Here is an 11,265-nt window from a genome sequence, read left to right on the forward strand (position 1 = left end):
CCTCGTGAACCTCCCCCTGCACGCAGTCAGCCTCGTGAACCTCCGCCTGCACGCAGTCAGCCTCGTGAACCTCCGCCTGCACGCAGTCAGCCTCGTGAACCTCCCCCTGCACGCAGTCAGCCTCGTGAACCTCCCCCTGCACGCAGTCAGCCTCGTGAACCTCCCCCTGCACGCAGTCAGCCTCGTGAACCTCCCCCTGCACGCAGTCAGTCTCGTGAACCTCCCCCTGCACGCAGTCAGCCTCGTGAACCTCCCCCTGCACGCAGTCAGCCTCGTGAACCTCCCCCTGCACGTAGTCAGCCTCGAGCCTGGCGCTGGGGGCTGAGTCACACCTCGCCCCTTGCAGGGCCCCCGCCGCCGGGGAAAGGCGCCTGTTAACTCCCGCAGAGGTCTGGGTGGCCCTGTGGCCACCGGCCCCCTCACAGGCCCCCAGGCCCCCTGGGTCACCCCTCTGTGAGGCGCCTCTGACCTGGGGCCTCCCCAGGGGAGGGGGGGCGGCGACGGGGAGGTGACCGTCTTGTGGCGCCCGCAGAAGACCAAGTCCACCTTCCTGCGCTGCGCCATCCTGCTCAAGTGGGAGTTCCGGAAGCAGCTGTTCAGCAAGCTGGCGTGGGGCCGCGGCCCGAGCGCCGAGAGCGACATCTTCATGTGCATGGTGAGCGGCCGCGCCCCACCCCACGGGGCAGGGCTGCGGTGCGGCCGGCCGGGGGCAGTCGGGGTCCCCGGGAGGGGCGCCAGGTGCCGGCTTCATGCCGGGCCGCTCCCACGCCTGCCTCCCTGGGCCTGAGGGCGGCGTCTTCCCGCGGCTCAGGGTCCGGTCTGTCCTGCCCCGGCCGCCCTGGCGCCTCCGCGTGGCCAGCGCCGCGCAGGCCGCGGGGGGAACGTGCTGCGGGCGGGTCTCCGGGCGCAGGAAGGTTCTGTGCGCGGAGACGCGCCTGCTCTGCCGCTCCGTTGGGTTCGAGGCTCGTTCATGTTAATGCGTTGAACAGCCCCTGGCACACAGCGTGGCTGACGTTACACCGCCCTCGCGGAGCAGCTCCTGGACCTAAAGGAGGCTCCCTGGGCACGTGTTCACGGCCACTCCGGCTCACGGACGCCTCTGCACCCCCATCAGACACCCCAATGGGGCTGCGCTGTCACGGGCACGTGGTGTCCGGCGTGGAGAGATGCGGGGCGCCCCTCCGCTCTCGCTCCCGTCCTGTGGCTCTTCCCTCCGCACCTCGATTCTTGCAAGTGCAGGTGGCAGACAAGCCGGTGGCAACAGGCCTGGGCCGTGGGACAAACTGGCTTTTAAGCCCGAAAAGGCCGAGGCCGAGGCCGCAGGAAGGCCTGTCCGGCTGCCCTCCGTCCGGGCCCCTCCGAGCGTGGCTTTATCCGGCCGCCGCCTGTCCCGGCCGCTTCTCCCCTTAGAAACGGCAGCGCAGGCCCACCCCCTCCGCGCGCACCCAGGAGCGGGAGCCAGGCCGCCGCGGCCCCATCCGGGCGCAGACACCCGCCGGGCCCTGCGCGCTGCCCGTCCCAGTGGCCTCCCCGCTCCCGCGGCCTTGGCCCCGCTGCTGCAGCTGCGGGGATGGGAACCGGGCGGGGAGAGAGGCACCTTCCTGGAGGACATTTGGGACAGTGGGGGGTGGGGAGGGGTGACCACAAGGGAGGTCCTGGGTCCCTTGGCCCAGGCTCCCACCCCAGATGGGGCAGAAAAGGGACTGGGCTTGCTGGGCCCTCCCCCTCGCCTCCCCCTCCCCCCGTCCGCCATCCCCCGGCCGGTCCAGCTGCCCCCCCCCCCCCCCCCGCTTCCCCTTGGCACTGCTGGGCTGTGCCCCCCCCCTCCCCCCCGCCGCCGCCGCCGTCGGTCCAGGTTGAGCAGGGGCCCAGGCCGCTGCCCACTGCGCCTCCCTCCCTAGATGGAGAGCAACTTCAGCAGCTGCCACCAGTTCCTGCTGCAGGCCTCCCCCTACCTGCACAGCCCCCACCGGAACCTGAAGCTCACGGCCATGAAGTTCATCGGTAGGTGCGCCCGGCGGCCCCCCCAACCCCCCCAAGGGCGGCCGCAGCCCGGCTCCCACCACGCTCCCTCCGCAGGCGGCATCCTGGAGGACTACTTCACCAACCTCTGCTTCTACCTGAAGAAGGGCGAGATGAAGCTCTTCCAGACCCGTGAGCGGGCGGGAGCCCCTCCCCGCACCTGCCCCCGTCCCTGCCCCCGCACCCCACCGGCCTCCCCACCAGCCTCCCCGCACTGTTCTCCCCCCACCCCCCGCACCCGCCTCCCCGCACCTGCCTCACGCCCCCGCACCCCCCCCCCCCCGCACCCCCGGCCTCCCCGCACCCACCTCCCCGCACCCACCTCCCCGCACCCGCCTCCCCTCCAGGCACCTGGGGCCCCTCCCTGGGCGGCAGGCCCCGCACCCAGACCCTGCCTCCCGCAGAGTTCGAGGTGCTCAAGCAGGAGCAGGACTCCGCCAGCCTCAGGTTCTACCGGCACTTCCTGCAGGAGGTGGTGGAGCTGTCCCGGTACGTGAGCCAGTGAGGGCTCCGCGCGGGGCTGCGTGGCTGTGAAATCCTCTATTAAACTGGACGAGCCCCGCTCCTGGCTCTGCCTGACCCTGACCCTCACCCTGACCCTGTCCTTGTCCCTGACCCTGACCCTGTCCCTGACCCTCACCCTGACCCTGTCCCTATCCCTGACCCTCACCCTGACCCTGTCCCTATCCCTGACCCTCACCCTGACCCTGTCCTTGTCCCTGACCCTGTCCCTGACCCGGACCCTGACCCTGTCCCTATCCCTGACCCTCACCCTGACCCTGTCCCTCACCCTGACCCTGACCCTGTCCCTGACCCTATCCCTGACCCTCACCCTGTCCCTCACCCTCACCCTGTCCCTCACCCTGACCCTGTCCTTGTCCCTGACCCTGACCCTGTCCCTGACCCTCACCCTCACCCTCACCCTGTCCCTATCCCTGACCCTCACCCTGACCGTGACCCTGACCCTCACCCTGACCCTCACCCTGACCCTCACCCTCACCCTGTCCCTCACCCTGTCCTTGTCCCTGACCCTGACCCTGACCCTGTCCCTGACCCTCACCCTCACCCTCACCCTGTCCCTATCCCTGACCCTCACCCTGACCGTGACCCTGACCCTCACCCTCACCCTGACCCTCACCCTGTCCCTATCCCTGACCCTGAACCAGACCCAGGCGAGGACCTGCAGGGGCCGCCTCCCATCAGCGTGAGCTCACAACTCGCCTGTGACTGGCCCTGAGCCTGGTCCTTGGTGCCCCTCCCCGCTGGGGCCTGCCTGGTCCCACCGCCCAGCCTCCCTCCTGCACCCCATCTCTGCCCTCCACCCCGTCCCAGCCCGCCCTCCCGCCTCCCCATGCCCAGCTGGGCTGTGCCCCGGGCCTCCGCGGTGGCCTCAGCCCCCTGCCTCCTGTGCTGTCACGGGATGGCCTTGGCGACCACGCGGACATCCCGGCAGGTGGCGGGCACTCTGTGTATGTGAGTCAAACGGAGGCGCCAAGGCCAGGCCAGGAGGCCCAGTGGGTTCTCACCAGGACCCGGGGCGCCCCTGGGGAGAAGGGCAGGTGGACCCCACAGCTGTCCAGGCGTCTGTGCTGGGCTGCCGGTGCTGGGCTGCCCTCCAGCCGGGAGGGGAGGGGCCTGGTGGAGAGGGCAGCTGGGGCCCAGCTGGTGGGCCGAGGGGCCATCTGAGTGAAGGCAACGTGCCTGATGCCCCGGGCCCACGAGGACAGATGGGGGTTCAGTTGGGAGTCGGGGGGCAGGCTGGGAAGGGAGAATGCCGTCTGGGGGCTGCGGGTGCACAGGGCCAGTGGGGTGCCCAGTGGGGGAGGGGCCTTTCCCTGCGGCGGTGGAGGAGGGCCAGTGGGGGGGCTGCGGTGAGCCCGGAGGAGGGGCAGTCAGAGGGAAGGGTGCGCAGCCCAGGGGGGTGCTCCCCGAGGGGGGGGTGACGAAGGTGGAGAGCTTGGGGGCGGCAGGCGGGACAGAGGCAGCAGGGAGACCCCCCCCCCGCCCCCCTGCAGCGTGCTGCCTGGCGGCTCCCCGAGGCCCTGCGCCTGCCTGGCCCTGCGGCCTCCGTCAGCGCCCCCCCCAGCCCCTCCGTTCACTGAGCTGGACACAGCCTGCGGCTTGGTGGTCTTAGATCCACAGCTCTGCTGAAGTGTTTTTTTTTTTAAATTAACATTTGAAATAATGTAGGCTTTATTAATAATTTAAAAAATAAAATACAACTAGATCTGGGAAACAGTATTGTCATGTGCTTCCTAATGCATTTCGGACGCCAAAAACAGTAGGGAGGTCTTCATAGGCTTAGACACAAAGCAAAACAAAAGAAAAAAGAAAAATTAAGGAACGCAAAACAGCTGACAACCAGACGGTGCGTGGAAAACAAGAAACCCAGGGCCTTCCAGAGCCAGTGATGGAGCTGGGGTAGGAGTTAGGGTAAGGGTCAGGAATAGGATTAAGGCTAGTGTTAGGGTTAGGGTTAAGGCTAGGGTTAAGGTTAGGGTTAAGTCTAGGGTTAGGGTTAGGGTTAAGTCTAGGGTTAGGATTAGGGTTAGGATTAGGATTAAGGCTAGGGTTAGGGTTAAGGCTAGGGTTAGGGTTAGGGTTAAGGCTAGGGTTAGGGTTAGGGTTAAGGCTAGGGTTAGGGTTAAGGCTAGGGTTAGGGTTAAGGTTAGGGTTAGGGTTAAGTCTAGGGTTAAGGTTAAGGCTAGGGTTAGGGTTAAGGTTAGGGTTAGGGTTAAGGCTAGGGTTAGGGTTAAGGTTAGGTTTAGGGTTAAGTCTAGGGTTAGGATTAGGGTTAAAGTTAGGATTAAGGCTTGGTTTAGGGTTAAGGGTAGGGTTAGGGTTAAGTCTAGGGTTAGGGTTAGGGTTAAGGCTAGTGTTAGGGTTAAGTCTAGGGTTAGGGTTAGTGTTAGGGTTAAGTCTAGGGTTAGGGTTAAGGTTAGGGTTAGGGTTAAGGTTAAGTCTATGGTTAGGGTTAGTGTTAGGGTTAAGTCTAGGGTTAGGGTTAGGGTTAAGTCTAGGGTTAGGGTTAGGGCTAATGTTAGGGTTAGGGTTAGGGTTAAGGTTAGGGTTAGTGTTAGGGTTAAGTCTAGTGTTAGGGGTAGGGTTAGGGTTAGGTTTAGGGTGAGGGTTAAGGCTAGGTTTAGGGTTAAGTCTAGGGTTAGGGTTAGGGTTAAGGCTAGGGTTAGGGTTAGGGCTAATGTTAGGGTTAGGGTTAGGGTTAAGGCTAGGGTTAAGGTTAGGGTTAGTGTTAGGGTTAAGTCTAGGGTTAGGGGTAGGGTTAGGGTTAGGGTTAGGGTGAGGGTTAAGGCTAGGGTTAGGGTTAAGTCTAGGGTTAGGGTTAGGGTTAAGGCTAGGGTTAGGGTGAGGGTTAAGGCTAGGGTTAGTGTGAGGGTTAGGGTTAGGGTCAGGGTTAGGGTTCGGTTTGAGGCTGTCACTGGCACCTCTGTCTTGTCCCCACCCCAGGGAGTAGGAGTGTGGAAAAGCCCCCAGGCCCCGTACCCGGTGGGATTGTGGAAGCAGCTCTATGTGCTGTCAGTGCAAACAGCTGGGTCAAACTGAGAGTCTCTGGTTGGAGTTGGGAGCCCAGCCGCTGGTCTATTTGAAACGCAGCTGACACCTGGGAAGAGAGGCAGGAAGTGCCCTGGGAGGCCTGACATCAACCAGATGGCGAGTCTCTGCTGTGCCCTCTGATGGTGACCTTGTCCCTGCACCATCTTGGCAGGGCAGGTGCTCTGCCTCCCTCGCAGCAGGCTTTGGTGGGGTCTCTGTCCCTCAAGTGTCAGAAGAGCAGACGGCTTGTGTGGGCCTGTCCTGCGGGGTCTGGTCCCCCACTCGCCTGATGCGAGACACCTGACTGTGGGGGAGGCAGGGCCGGGAAGGGGCAGGGCTGCAGATGGGCCAGCACCGCACCCGGCAGCCTGGGCAGGGCTCAGCTGGGGGTCCGTAGGCCTGGTCCCCACCCCCGTTGGGTGCCCACTCACTGGGAGCCAGGCTTGGGTGCCAGGAGAGGGCCTGTACGAAGCCCCGGCCCTCCAGGGAGGCCCCGCCCACATGGCCCCTGGGATCGAGGCGGGGCCTGAATTCACCCTGAGCTGCCACCCCTCGTCCAAGCCTCCAGTGGCTCAGGCCTCCTCCTCCTCAGTTCTGGGCGCCTGCCTGCTCTTTGTCTGGGCAGCGGCTCTCAACCTGTGGGTCGCGACCCCTTTGGCGGTCGAACGACCCTTTCCCAGGGGTCGCCTAAGACCCTCCTGCATATCAGATATTTACATGACGATTCATAACAGTAGCCACATCACAGTGATGAAGTAGCAACGAAAATGTTATGGTTGGGTCACAACATGAGGAGCTGTATTTAAAGGGCCAGAAGGTTGAGAACCACTGGTCCAGGGCCTGCTGTGCCCAGGCGGGCTCTGGGCATCCAGCCGGGATCTGGCTTCCCAGGATCTGCCCTGCACCTGCCCCGGGGGGAGGGTGCAGCACCGGCCAGGCCCGCCTGGAAGGAAGGCCCCCCTGCCCCCGCTCACAGCCGGAGCCCTCGCTTCCGCTCTCAGGCCTTCGTGGGAGCTGGTTCCGCCTGCGTGGGGCCACGCCTGGAGATGTGCTGAGCCAGCCGCTGGCCCTGCTCTCACAGAGGGAAACTGAGGCCAGAGGGGAGGGCGGGGCCCAGGTCCAGGGCTCCTGCCTCCAGCCAGTCCTGCTGCCACATGTGGGCTCAGGGGCCCCCGTGGGCCTCGCTGCAGCCGCTCTGAGCAGACCGGCCAGGGCTGGGGGCAGCACGGTGGTGCCGCGTACCGGGGTCCCACAGGGGCCAGAAACACTCCCATGATCCACGGCGTAGGGGGTCCGAGTCCTGCCTGGACCACTGGCAGGAAGAGTGAGTGGGAATTTGGTGGAGGCCTGCACCCCTGAGCTCCAGGTCTGGGGGGCACCTTCCGGGCGCCTGGGGGCGGGGCCTCCTCAGAATCGTGCCTCCAGCCAGGACACCAGGGGCCACGGGCTGGGGCCCCAGACCTGAAACGGGCAGAAAGGGCTGCTCCCAGGCGGGAGGGTGGCCGGAGGGTGGCCGTTTCTGGGCTTCTTGGGGGACATCAGCTGCCGTCACTCGGGAGCCGCAGGGAGGTGCAGCCGCCAGGCCCACGTGCCCCAGGCCACGTCGGTTTCAGGAGGTCACCGTGAGCTGGGGCGGGTGGAGCTCGTCTGGGGAGGGCACTCCCAGCCAGGGAAGGTTCTGGAACATGGTGGAATGGCTCCTCTCTGGGGACAAGCCTCTGTGGGAAGCAGGGCCTGGGGACTTGGGAGTCTGGAGGGTCTGCCCATCATCTTGAGTGGGTCCAGGGGGAGCCGGCAGAGGGTGGGGGGCCCACTGAGTGGTACGGAGCAGCCCCGGTGGCGCCCAGACGGGTTCTTGGGATGCGAGGACACAGACGGAGAACAGCCGGCCGAGGGCAGGAGCCTCCCACGCAGCAGGAGGGGGACCGCAGGAGGGACTTCCTGGCAGCAGCCGTGTTGGCGGCTGGGGGCCCAGGAAGGGAGGTCGGAGGGGGGTGCGAAGGCTTCCCCAGGAAGAGCCTCTGCCTGCCCTGAGGCAGGGCCGCTCCCACAGGGCCCGGGACTCCGGGGCACCCCCCCTCCTGGCACCGTGCGCGCTGGTGATGGGTCAGGTGAGGACAGGCTGCCGGCACATCTCGGCACCGTGGGGGCTGAGGAAATGCAGGTCCCGTCAGCTCCACCCCCTCCCGTGACTCAGAGACGCCAGTCACCCTCCCTGTGCTTCTCCTTCCTCCGTCTGCGAGTCACCATCCTCCTCCAGATGCTCCCAGGCTGTGGGAGTGAGGGACAGGGTGGCCCCGTGAGTCCCCATTTTCACCCAGAAGCCCCACCATCAGCAATGCAGGTCGTGTGGCTGCCATTGTGGGCGTCACCACCACCAAAGTCACTCCCACCACTATCACCACCATCTGCAGCTCTATTACCACCACCATCACCATCACCACCACCACCACCACCACCATCACCACCACCACCACCATCACCACCACCACCATCATCACCACCACCACCACCACCACCACCATCACCACCACCGTCACCACCACCACCATCACCACCACCATCACCACCACCATCACCACCACCATCACCACCACCACCACCACCACCACCACCATCACCACCACCATCACCACCACCAGGATCTGCAGCTCCAGCTCTAGCTCCACCACAAAGCTGTCGCTACCACCTTTGCTGTACAACTGTCTTCCCAGCATGGTGACCCCGCCTGCCTCAGCTCCCACCTCTCACAGGGCGTGTTGGTGGCTGATGGCAGGTGAAAGTGGAGGAGGAGGTGATCTTAGCTGCAGTGGTGGATGGCAACCTGTGACTTGTACAAAAAAGCCAAGATCTCTCTGGGGGCCTGGCCAGGTCTGGTGGAGGGAATGGCAGATGGGGAGGCCATAGCTGCCCTTGGGTCACCTGCCCTCTGAGGAATGGAACCCGAACGCTGGGCTCAGACTCACCACCTGGGGCCACTGGCGGCATCACCTGGCCCTGAATCTCCTGGACTGTGGGCGGCATCAGGACCCCTGCAAACACAGGCAAACGGCAGAGCGCCCGCCCTGCCTCGGCCCCTCAGGCCTCTGGCCACAGCACCCACAACAGGCTCACCGGGAAGGTGACGAGGCCAGGCCCAGCAGGGCTGGCGGGTGGCAGAGCTTCTGGGAACATGGCTGGCAGGCTGCCTGCGAGGAGGGAGGAGGGACAGCAGGCTCTGTGACCAGTCACTGTGGGGCGGCCATGGAGCAGGAACAGCTGTGAGCGAAGGCCCAGGCTGGACACAGGACGTGGCCTTGCTGGGAAGACAGAGCCTCATGGAGGGAGGACCAAGGATGGAGGGATAATTGGTCACACTGAACCCTGACCCTGGTCACACGCTGAGCCCTGACCCTGGTCACACCCTGACCCCTGACCCTGATCACACTGAGCCCTGACCCTGGTCACACTGAGCCCTGACCCTGGTCACACTCTGAGCTCTGACCCTGGTCACACCCTGACCCCTGACCCTGGTCACACCCTGACCCCTGACCCTGGTCACACTCTGAGCCCTGACCCTGGTCACACCCTGAGCCCTGACCCTGGTCACACTCTGAGCCCTGACCCTGGTCACACTCTGAGCTCTGACCCTGGTCACACTGAGCCCTGACCCTGGTCACACTCTGAGCCCTGACCCTGGTCACACTCTGAGCTCTGACCCTGGTCACACCCTGAGCCCTGACCCTGGTCACACACTGAGCCCTGACCCTGGTCACACTCTGAGCTCTGACCCTGGTCACACTGAGCCCTGACCCTGGTCACACTCTGAGCTCTGACCCTGGTCACACCCTGAGCCCTGACCCTGGTCACACACTGAGCCCTGACCCTGGTCACACTCTGAGCTCTGACCCTGGTCACACCCTGAGCCCTGACCCTGGTCATACCCTGAGCCCTGACCATGGTCACACACTGAGCCCTGACCCTGGTCACACCCTGAGCCCTGACCCTGGTCACACTGAGCCCTGACCCTGGTCACACCCTGAGCGCTGACCCTGGTCACACACTGAGCCCTGACCCTGGTCACACTGAGCCCTGACCCTGGTCACACTGAGCCCTGACCCTGGTCACACCCTGAGCGCTGACCCTGGTCACACACTGAGCCCTGACCCTGGTCACACTGAGCCCTGACCCTGGTCACACCCTGAGCCCTGACCCTGGTCACACACTGAGCCCTGACCCTGGTCACACTGAGCCCTGACCCTGGTCACACCCTGAGCTCTGACCCTGGTCACACCCTGACCCCTGACCCTGGTCACACTGAGCCCTGACCCTGGTCACACTCTGAGCTCTGACCCTGGTCACACCCTGAGCCCTGACCCTGGTCACACCCTGACCCCTGACCCTGGTCACACCTGCAGAAGCCCAGCCTCCCAGATGCTGACCCAGAGCTCAGCGCTGCCTCCAGGGCCCCCTGTCCTGGGCGCCCTCCAGCTTCCCTCTCTAAGGGCCGAGGGCGAGGACGCAGCACTGGCCTCTGCCCTGTTCGGACCCGGCTGGAGCTGGAACAGCGGGTGTGGGATGGAGCTCCCAGGACGGACGCAGAGTCGCGCACAGGTCACAAGTGGGTCAGACGAACCGCCGGGAGCTCAGCGGGTCAGGCGGCTACCAAACCCCACCAGCTGCTGCGCTTCTGTTCCCGGGCGCCCCCTGCTGGGGCTGCCGCGCTCTGCACCGGCTTCTCGCGGCGGCTGCGCGGCCACCCTGCCCTCCTCCCCTTCCCTCCCCTCCCCTTCCCTCCCCTCCCCTCCTCCCCCCTCCGGCGTCCTGTCCTCGTGCAGGGTCACCTGTGGCCACTCACCGTCACGCCGCCCCTCCCAGCCATGCAGTCCCCGTGGCCCCTGCGCATCCCGGTTGGTCGCTCGCGGCCACCCCCGGCCACTGCTGTCACTCCCGCAGGAGGTCCCAGCTGAGCCGGGGGCTGAGTGGTGACCTGGGGCGGGGGTTGGGCCGCGTGATGGGCAGGTGCCGGGGGCCCCCGTGCCAGGCAGCCCCCTCGCAGCTCGGCTCCATTGGTTTCATTCCGAATGAATGACGTGGCGGCCTCCCCACCTGCACCCCTCATTCGGGCGGGGCCCCAGCCCGAGGCCTCTGGACCGCAGGTGTGGATTGGCCGCCCCAGGCCGGGGGCGGGGCCTGGCCCACCCTCTCTCCCCGCCGGGCTCTGCGCGGCTCAGGCCGCCCCCTGCTGGGAGCGCGGGGAAGAGGCGGACCGTGTGCGTTTCTTTTTTTTCTTTCTTTTTTTTCAAAAATATATTTTACTGATTTTTTACCGAGAGGAAGGGAGAGGGATAGAGAGTTAGAGACATCGCTGAGGGAGAAAAATCGATCAGCTGCCTCCTGCGCATCCTGCACCGGGGATGTGCCCGCAACCCAGGTACATGCCCTTGACCGGAATCAAACCCGGGACCCTTCAGTCCGCAGGCCGACGCTCTATCAACTGAGCCAAACCGTTTAGGGCCCGTGTGCATTTCTTGCTCAGAAACGGGGGTGAAGGGGGTTGGGGGGGTGGGGGTCATGGGCTGTGAGCTGAGGAGGCGCCGGGCGGTGGGACAGAAGGGGCCTGGCATGTGCCCCGCACCAGGCGAGGGGAGCAGCTTTGGCTGAGCTCACACTCGCCCCTCACACCTGCCTCTGATGGTGGGGACCACCCAG

The 11,265-nt window shown here is 65.2% G+C and overlaps 1 long non-coding RNA gene across 1 annotated transcript; it reads right to left on the reverse strand.

Moving 5' to 3' along the window:
* Positions 1 to 4,070: 4,070 nt before the first annotated feature.
* On the reverse strand, positions 4,071 to 10,591 carry LOC308533603. The gene is made up of 5 exons (XR_013997105.1): positions 10,412 to 10,591; positions 8,541 to 8,869; positions 6,549 to 7,845; positions 5,524 to 5,641; positions 4,071 to 4,322 (listed from the first exon to the last, which is right to left on the reverse strand). It is a non-coding gene; the product is annotated as an uncharacterized lncRNA (long non-coding RNA).
* Between the last annotated feature and the right edge of the window lie 674 nt (positions 10,592 to 11,265).

The sequence above is a fragment of the Myotis nattereri genome, assembly GCF_964212035.1.
Source record: "Myotis nattereri genome assembly, chromosome: 17".
NCBI lineage: Eukaryota > Metazoa > Chordata > Mammalia > Chiroptera > Vespertilionidae > Myotis > Myotis nattereri.